The following is a 9461-nucleotide window of genomic DNA, read 5'->3' as shown; positions in this document are numbered from 1 at the left end:
GAATCTGGGCGTCTGCCTTCCTCAATTAACCTCCTACAACACCTTCATTGTGTACCTCGGAGCAAGCAGCCTTGAGACGGTGCTGCTGCTGGGTTTCCAGACATGTGTCATTTCCACTGCATGCTTAGTAGGGCATAACCGCCTGAAGTGGGGAGACGGGAATGTGAGGCATGTCTCACTGAGGAGGAGGGTTTTTATTTTAAAAAATATCACTCAACTGCTAATGGAAACGTCAACCTCCCAGCCCTATTCTTAAAAATAAATAAATACAAGGAGTTCCTCGTGTGAGAGGCACATTAGGGACACAAGATATTCATTTCCATGAAGTCACTCACAGCAGGCCTGTCTGGAAAAATCCTTTCATCTTCTGGGATGGGAGGGGTGGGGGGAACGGTACCAGCAAGAAGGTTTAAAGACCAAGTCTTTGAAGTAGAGGTTGAAGTGGGAAAAGTGATCCCCCGGTCAGGTGAATGTGGGGCAGACCAGATTATTTCTATACTTCAGCGTGTGCTGCGTGAGGACCACAGAGTTACAATTTGTAGCGCAGAAGTTCTATGTCCAGCCCAACGGTGTTCACACGAGATTCCCTGAAGTCCTCGTGATCCCCCACCCCACCCCAGGACTCCAGGGTGCAGAGGGCAGCTGGAGTGGGAGATGCCCTTTTGCCATAGCCAGGAGAGCTCTGCTTTTTGCTGCTTCATGGATTCCAGTGATGATGAATTTAATTCATTTAACGTATATTCACTGAGCATCTGCTATGCTACTGGCACTGTTCCAAATATGGTCTACGTGATAGAGACCAAGATAGACGTGGCCCTGGCCTCATGGAGCCTATAGCTTCGGCAAGGTTCTTTGTGGGCTGTTGGGAGGTGTGTGAGTGCTAACATACTCACTCTGAGGATGAACAAACTGAGGCCCAGAGAGATGAAGCCTTCCAAATAATTAACTGAAGTTGTTGTTCAGTCACTCAGTCATGTTCAACTCTTTGTAACCCATGGACAGCAGCACGCCAGGCTTCCCTGTCCTTTATTATCTCCTAGAGTTTGCTCAAACTCATGTCCATCGGAGTTGATGATGCCATCCAACCATCTCTCCCTTCTCCTCTTACTTCAGTCCTTCCCAGCATCAGGATCTTTTCCAATGAGTTGACTCTTCATATCATGCTACCAAAGTATTGGAGCTTCAGCTTCAGCATCAGTCCTTCCAATGAATATTAAGGATTGATTTGCTTTAGGATTGACTGGTTGGATCTCCTTGCAGTTCAAGGGACTCTCCGGAGTCTTCTCCAACACCATGCTTTCAAAGTATCAATTCCTCAATGCTCTGCTTTCTTTATGGTCCAACTCTTACATCCGTACATGACTATTGGAAAAATCTAGATGCTGTGACTTATATTTCTATGTTTTTCCTCCTAAGCTCAGAGCTCAGACAGGTAGAGAAGGGAATACAAAAAAAAATTCAGAAATATGCTCAGCTTCAGAGGAGGTGAATTTCAGTTCCTGACTAGGTTTTATCTCTATGTGTGCTCATGCAAGCATCCTCTCAGGCTGCAATCCATGCTCTATACCCATTCTTGGGCTTGGGGGACATCAGACGCACAGGCCTCATTTCTTCCAGACCAGTGTCTCTGATTCACCTCTGATAGGAGGTCATCTGACTGTTCTTTGTTCCAGGAGCCTCCCCTTCAGTCTCCATCTGGTCACTTGGTCTGCACAGGTCTCGGTGAAATCACTGGGGCTCTGGCATTCTTCTCTGCCCTGCATCACTTCCTTCCTTCCCTCCCCCATGCACGGGGAATACTTTCTCTCCAGCCCCCATTCCTGCTGCTCAGTCTCCCAAAGGCGACCTTTGTCTCTTTCCCTTTCCTTTCTCTGTCCCCGCTGGGGCTCTGTTACAGTACTTTTATAATGCTGAAAACCAGGAAGGGGCGGCATACAATTTCATGTGTTTTCCCTTTGCGTGGGTTTCTGTCTTGTTCTCTCACTGTCTGTTTAAAAGCCCTCACTCTTTTCTTTAAATTATTATACATTTCCTTGTTCCTGGTTGTGCTGGGCTTTTGTTGCCGTGTGGGCTTGTGTCTAGTCGTGGAGAGCCGGGTCTACTTTGGCTGTGGTGCACGGGCTTCTCATTCCAGTGGCTGCTCTTGCTGCGGAGCACATGCGGGCTTCAGTAGTTGCGGCTCCTGGGCCCTGAGAGCACAGGCTCAATAGTTGTGGTGCGTGGGCTTAGTTGCTCCTCAGTTTGTGGGAGCCTCTTGCATCAGGGATCAAACCCATGTCTCCTGCATTAGCAGGCAAAATTTTCACCACTGGACCACCAAGGAAGCCCTCACTCTCTTTTAAGTGTTGGGTTTCAACTTTAGAGGGCTTTCCTGGTGGCTCAGATGGGTAAAGAATCTGCCTGCAATGCAGGAGACCCAGGTTTGATCCCTGGGATGGGAAGACCCCCTGGAGGAGGGAATGGCAACCCACTCTAGTATTCTTGCCTGGAGAATCAGTCCATGGGTTCACAAAGAGGTGGCCACTCCTGGGCAACTGTCACAGGCTTCACTTTCAGCTTCCACTTCCTGCCTGCTGTGCCTCTGTCCTCTTCACGTCTGTAACCACCTGCAGTCCTGTCTCCAGTAAGGTTAGATCTGATCAGCTTTTACATGAAGAACGGCAACCTGCAGTGTGTATGACTCAGGATGCGGAATGTTCCTTACTCAGCCCATCCAGTCCAGATGGGACACATGATACAGAGTTGCTGGCGGTGATCCTATAATACATGCAGCATCTTGTTACAGGGAGCTGCTCACATGTGAGCCCTCATCACTCAGTCCTTGGCAGGGGACATGATGGAAGGAACGGGAAAAGCAGCCTCCACCTGTTAAAGAACTTCTCATGAACTGTTTCTTTATTACAGTACAAAACAAAACTAAAGAGTGCCTGCTTTTGAGAAGAAGAGGTTGTTTTTACACAGCCCAACACACTGACTCTCTCCTGTACCCGTCGAAATCCTAAAATCAATTGTCCATAATCTTTAGTTAATATTGTTTGTAGAAAGGAAACATTTTGTGGTTTCTTCTTCTCTTCTGTGTATTTTCTTCCATCAAACTGAACTAAGTGAGGATGAATTTAATGCCTCGCCTACCCAGCACCAGTGCAAAGCAGGCAGGATAGAATTAAGTTGTGAGAGATCTTTGAGATAAATTGGCAAATGAGGGTGATATGATATTATCAGGAAAGGAGCCTTGGGGAAATTTTCAACTGAGAGATTTTATAGAAATAAGCATACTCTGTCTTCTAGCTCTGATTATCAATTGTTTTGTGGGGTCTCAATGAGCTGCTAGGACAGTTTTCTGTGTATAACCTCATCAGTTCAATCAAGGGCTGAATCTTTGACCCTGACCTCAAGTGACTGTTGTGTTCCAAATGGCTGAATCTTTTTTCCCCAGTAATGTCTAACTCAATGTGGAAAAGAAAATCACAGCTGTTTTGTTGGAATAAGTGATAGTGAATTTTCAAAGAGATAAAGTTTTGATCCCTACTTCAGAGCCGACAGATAAATGTCCCCCAGTGATAAGGGTCCTTAAGTGGCACGTCATCTGTCTCCTCGGGAAATACATTTTCCATGACACCAGGCCCAAGTTCACGTGATCTTTTTCTTCCTTCCCTTTCCAGTCTCCCTGACTCTTTTTCCACGGAGCCCTGGCCCCTTCTCCTTCAAGGTCAGGGCATCTCTGGCTGACTGAAGCGTTGCCTTTACATTTTATGCAACAGAGCTAATAATAAGGTTAAGTTATTCGCTGCAGGAAAATCACAAAGGACCTGAGGTTGATATAAAGGGACCTTACCCAATTGAAAAAGCAAGGTAATTCTTCCCAACACGGAAAAAAGAATCTTACAAAACATTAATGTTTTATCAGTGGGGGCACCTTCCACATTAGGCATTCCTAGGCATGTACTGAGTTGATTCCTAGGAGGTGAATCTAGGTGGTCTGGTACAAACACATATACTCTGAGCTTTCAGGCTAAACAGACCTTGCAGAAGGACAGGTGAGGGTTGGGTGTGAAAGGTTCACAGTTTCTAGAATAAACGGAAGTTTTTTTTTTTTTTTTCTGAGCAGAGAAGCGGTACTGATGTTAGCAAAGCTCTTTCTGCTCAACCTCTCTCCAACGACATTAAAGGAAGGGGTATAGAGCAGCACTGTGTATGACGGCTGGGCTCACCTTCATATTGGCAGCCTGTGGTCCTTAAACACCATGTCTCCAGCTTCTCCCCATCTCATCCTGCTGTGCATAGATTTGTTGAATCTGGTTGAGCTTCTAATAGATTCATTCTTTCCATTCAATCTGTATATATATTTCCTTTCATAGTCTAGTAAGTTTGGTATCATTGACTTTGAGGGGAAAGAGATGATTTTTTTTCACCTAAGTCAACAAAGACCTGCTTCTTCTTTTGTTGTTCAATCAAATAGTCAATTTTTACTCTTTATTTCCTTGGTTTTTCTTAGACATTTAGAAGTGTTAAGTGTGTCCTCCTTCTCAAAATGATGTTCTTTTGTATTCAGCCGTTAAGCGGCCTTGCTTCCTCCCTCCTCTTTACTCTCTACATTCGATACATGACTGCATGGATTATAATTTTTTTAACATATCTTGAAGAAAAGCTATGACCAACCTAGACAGCATATTAAAAAGCAGAGATGTTACTTTGCTGACAAAGGTCCGTCTAGTCAAAGCTATGGTTTTGCCAGTAGTCATGTATGGATGTGAGAGCTGGACTATAAAGAAAGCTGAGCACTGAAGAATTGATGCTTTTGAACTGCAGTGCTGGAGAAGACTCTTGAGAGTCCCTTGAACTGCAAGGAGATCCAACCAGTCAATTCTAAAGGAAATAAGACCTGAATATTCATTGGAAGGACTGATGCTGAAGCTGAAACTCTAATACTTTGGCCACCTGATGTGAACTGACTCACTGGAAAAGACCCTGATGCTGGGAAAGATTGAAGGCAGAGAAGGGGACAACAAAGGATAAGATGGTTGGATGGCATCACCCGACTCAATGGACATGAGTTTGAGCAAGCTCTGGGAGTTGGTGATGGACAGGGAAGCCTGGCGTGCTACAGTACATGGGATCACAAAGAGTCAGACACGACTGAGCACCTGAACTGAATTGAGCTCAGAGCCTACACTTAGGTCAGACCAAATCAGCTGCCAGTCTCCAGATGTGACCATTTTGCCTGGAAAATTCTTGGTTCTTGACACCTCCACTAGGGTAGCTCCATCTGTCTTTAAATACTTAAGAAATACTTTAGAGCACACATATCATATCATCTTTCCCTGATTCCCTCAAAACTAGTGTAGGTGTCCTGCCTGTAAGTTAGAATTGATTGTTTATTAGTGTGTCTCCCTGTTTAGCTGTGAGCTCCCTGAGGAAGTCTGTTTTATCTTGAGTACCTAGCACGTGCTTGGCACATAGTAGGCACTCAGTAAATTATTGATGAGTAAGGAAGTAAATAACCAAAAGGTAAATTTGGCATATAAAAGCATCTTCACTACTGAGCAAATACTGTAAAAAGACCAGCTAAAAGCTTTGGTTCTATAACACTTCATTCTGAAGAGCCAAATCCTCTTGTAAACACTGAACAGGGAGTGATGGACACAGGTAGCAGATGCATTAAAATAGACTGAGAGATGATTCATCTGACCTGCAACTTGAGATTGTGTTTATTGGGAAACAGCTATAGCCCCTTTCTATTTTCACTTCACTTTTTCCTTCTTTCTAAAATGTGTGCATGTGTGATTTTGATCATGGGAAATAGCACACTAAATGTCTGAAGAAAATGGTGCTGAAGGGAATTGACCTTTATCAGGGATTATTTGAAAAGTCCCAGAAAATTCCAAAACAAAGGTTCAAAATCTTATTTTCCTTGGTAATTGCTAATAAAGATTAAACATTTATAGAGAGAACTGCAGCCGATATGTCATTGTTTCCACGGGTAGCCTGTTTACAACCATTTTGTATACAAACAGCAGTATTATTCTAAGGTCGGTAACCAGGTCACTAGCCTTTCAAGAAAATATTCAAACAAATTCTTCTCTGGTAATGGGACCAGAACCTCATTTCTTCAGAGGCACCAACACAGTGCAGAAAGCCTTTCTAAGTGTTTGTGTTCCTCATGATAAAAAAGATGATTACGTGAGGGCATCTGAATTATTATAATTATGGGACAAAATATGTTTTGTGTACTCTCCATCATATTCTGACCAAAGGTAAAAGTATTTCCTCCTGGAGGAGGAAATGGAAACCCACTCCAGTACTCTTGACTGAAAAATCTCATGGACAGAGGAGTCTGGCAAGGCTATAGTCCAAAGGATCACAGAGCCGGACATGACTGGGCGACTAAGCACAGCACATCGCACAAAAGTATTTTCTCATCTCCTTGAGTACAAAGGAACGTGCCATTGACAGAAATGGAAAAATTAACAAAGGTACACAGATGCTTCATTTTAAAAGACACAGAATTCCTCTTAATATTCTGTTTAGCACAGATTTTCGCTCTTACAGAAAGAAGCCTATGCATTAGGTCATTAAGAAGCCAGATAACACATTTTCCGGAGATATATGTATTTCTAATTTATAATATATGTACTTCAGAGTATTCCCAGTGAGGAAAGACGGTGAGGATGCCACCAGCACCATGACCCAGCGTCGACCAAAGCTTGGCTCAGAAGACAGCAACAAAGAAGCACAGCTAGAGAAACTAGCAAAGATGGCTGTAACTGAAACTCAAACGACAGTTATGAAGATGGATGCAGCCAGGGGTGACTGAATTATTCGTCGTTTTCGTCATCCTCAGCTTCCCAGATAACGACCACATTCATTAGTGTCATTCTGAAGACAAAAGCGCGCTGTTGGGTTTCCCCTGCTGATGAAAGGGCTCCTTCCTCTTTCACTTTTCCCTGTAGTGGAATATCCCAATCTTCCTGGGAACTTGACTCTAATAATCGCTCCTCATCTAATGCTAGGGCATGTAGGACAAGCATGTCCTTTATGGCTGTTGATCTGCTTAGTTAACTCAATTGTCTTGGTCCTTTTCTAAATTACACACATGTGTCTCCCTAATTCACCCTAGCATGGAAAATACCAGAATTTGCTTCAGTTCAAAGAACAATCTGCCACAGAATTAAAGCAAAATGCAAACATACATGCTATTTAAATATTAATTGATTCACCAAAGTAACTTTATGTACTCCTTTTAAAGAGTACATCTATTATACAAACTGAAGTATAACAGCAGTCACTGGTAGAGAGCACACTGTGCATTGAGTACTCTGCTAAGGGACTTCTTTCCATAAGTCACTGAATCTTCATGAGTAGCCTTTAAAAACCACTAGTTGAATTACTTAATTAAAATTAATATATTTTACAACTAACTTATTATAAATAACAAAATATAAAATGCATACATTCATATATAAAGTAGTTTTATAATTTACTATAATTATTATGAGTATAAATTATCATTACAGAATATTGTATAAAGCTATATTACTCTGTTTCATGAAAATATTTACCATAATTTCTTGGTTTGGAGTGCTTTATCAAAATTTAACCTAAATCTAATAATTTTCCAAAAGAATTTTTAAAAACTCGTAAAAGGACAAGTTATATAGCAAACTATAATGTCATTATCTGCTTAAAAGATTTGTATGGAAATGTTATAAATGGAAGAACTATATCTACTTTTTAATATTTAAAATTCTGCCTCTTGAAATAGGTCTCAACGGAATAGAAATACTACGTTAATGGCCATGTATTGTCATGGATTTAGATCCCCCACAGTGAGCACTTCACATCCAAGCTTCAACTTAACCTCTGACCCAAGAGGCCAAAGGGCAAGCTGACTAAAACCTAAATTCTTTAAATTTACTATCTAAATTGGAAATTTCAACAGTGATTATTTTTTTGCCTGTGATGAAAAATTTTTAAATTGTTCATATATTTCAAAGCTTGGCTACCATTTTAATTCAAAAAGCATAAAATACATGTAACTATGAGTTATGTATCAAACTTGTGAGACTATATACATATATATAATATCTTATATATTATTATATACCACTCGTCCAGTGGATCAGACAGTAAAGAATCTTCCTGCAATGCAGGAGGCCTAGGTTTGATCTCTGGGTTGGGAAGATCCCCTGGAGGAGGGCATGGCTACCCACTCCACTAATCTGGCCTGGAGAATTCTATGGACAGAGGAGCCCAGCTGGCTACAGTCCATGGGGTCACAAAGAGTCAGACACGACTGAATGACTGACACTTTCATTTTCATATGTTATTATATATTATCATTATAATACTGTTAGAGGAAGCACGCTGACTGAAACCACCCACCCTGGCCAGGCACCATAGTAACAGTTTGCATGAGTTGTTTTACAACAGGAGGTCCTGGTAAGGAACACAGAACTAATAAGCCTCCATCAACCCGAAGAGTTCAGGAAAGGTCAGAAGGAGATACCACATGTCCAATCACCTCCCAGAATCCTTCCCTCTGGCATCCATCTTGGCTGAACAAGGTGTGCACCACCAGGAAGGACTTTGAGTCAGAATGATTAAGAGCCCAATTTCTGGCCCTGGAAGTGTTCCCCCTTCCTGCAACAATACTATGTATTATATACATATTGTTAACTTTAAAATATCAGGAAATATTGATATCTAAGATTCTTATTAGAGTGGCTTGTGGATTCTCTTCTAATTTTCTCCTAATTATTTTTGAGAGCACGAACACTGGAAAGATTTAAATTATATTCTAGCTACTGCTCTAAGAAAAATTATCAAAAAGAAGAAAGATGTTCCCATGTAGTCTTCGTGTGTCTTCTGGGTGAAGAGATGGTCTCGCTGTGAGGAACTAACTGATCCCATTCATTCTTATGCTGTCTGTGCAGTAGCTCCTACCTTCTCTTATAGAGAATATGAAGAGGATTTTTACACCATCCTGTAAACTCCATTCAACAATGCATGTGATCACTTCCCTGTTTAATAAGGCAGAGGACAATGGGGTGCTCCCCCAGCTGGGAGCGTTAGTAAAGATGTGACTTTCCCCATGGCTCAGGGGTAAAGACCTGCCTGCAATGCCAGAGATCTGGGCAAGAGATGTGTGTTTGATCCCTGGGTTGGGAAAATCCCCCTGGAGAGAGGAAATGGCAACCCACTCCAGTATTCTTGCTTGGGGAGTCCTGTGGACAGAGAAGCCTGGCAGGCTGCAGTCCATAGGGCTGCACAGAATCGGACAGGACTGAAGCGACTTAACGTGCACGTATGGAGTATTTTTGCCTGGAAAATCCCACACAAGGGTTGCAATATAGGATTACAAGAGTCAGACATGACTGGGTGACTAAACAATAACCAGTATTCCTACTGCCTCTAGGTCTTCCTTACAGGCAGCCTTCCCTGGGACCTGGCACTGAGAGCGC

At 42.4% G+C, this 9461-nt stretch overlaps 1 protein-coding gene across 5 annotated transcripts in view; it reads right to left on the bottom strand.

Moving 5' to 3' along the window:
• The window catches only part of DLC1 (DLC1 Rho GTPase activating protein), a 519553-nt gene that overhangs the window by 282716 nt on the left and 227376 nt on the right, over positions 1–9461 (bottom strand). The window lies entirely within an intron of this gene.

The sequence above is a fragment of the Ovis aries genome, chromosome 26, assembly GCF_016772045.2.
Source record: "Ovis aries strain OAR_USU_Benz2616 breed Rambouillet chromosome 26, ARS-UI_Ramb_v3.0, whole genome shotgun sequence".
NCBI lineage: Eukaryota > Metazoa > Chordata > Mammalia > Artiodactyla > Bovidae > Ovis > Ovis aries.
Note: the sequence above shows the minus strand (reverse complement) of the source record. Positions and strands in the feature narration are given on the sequence as shown.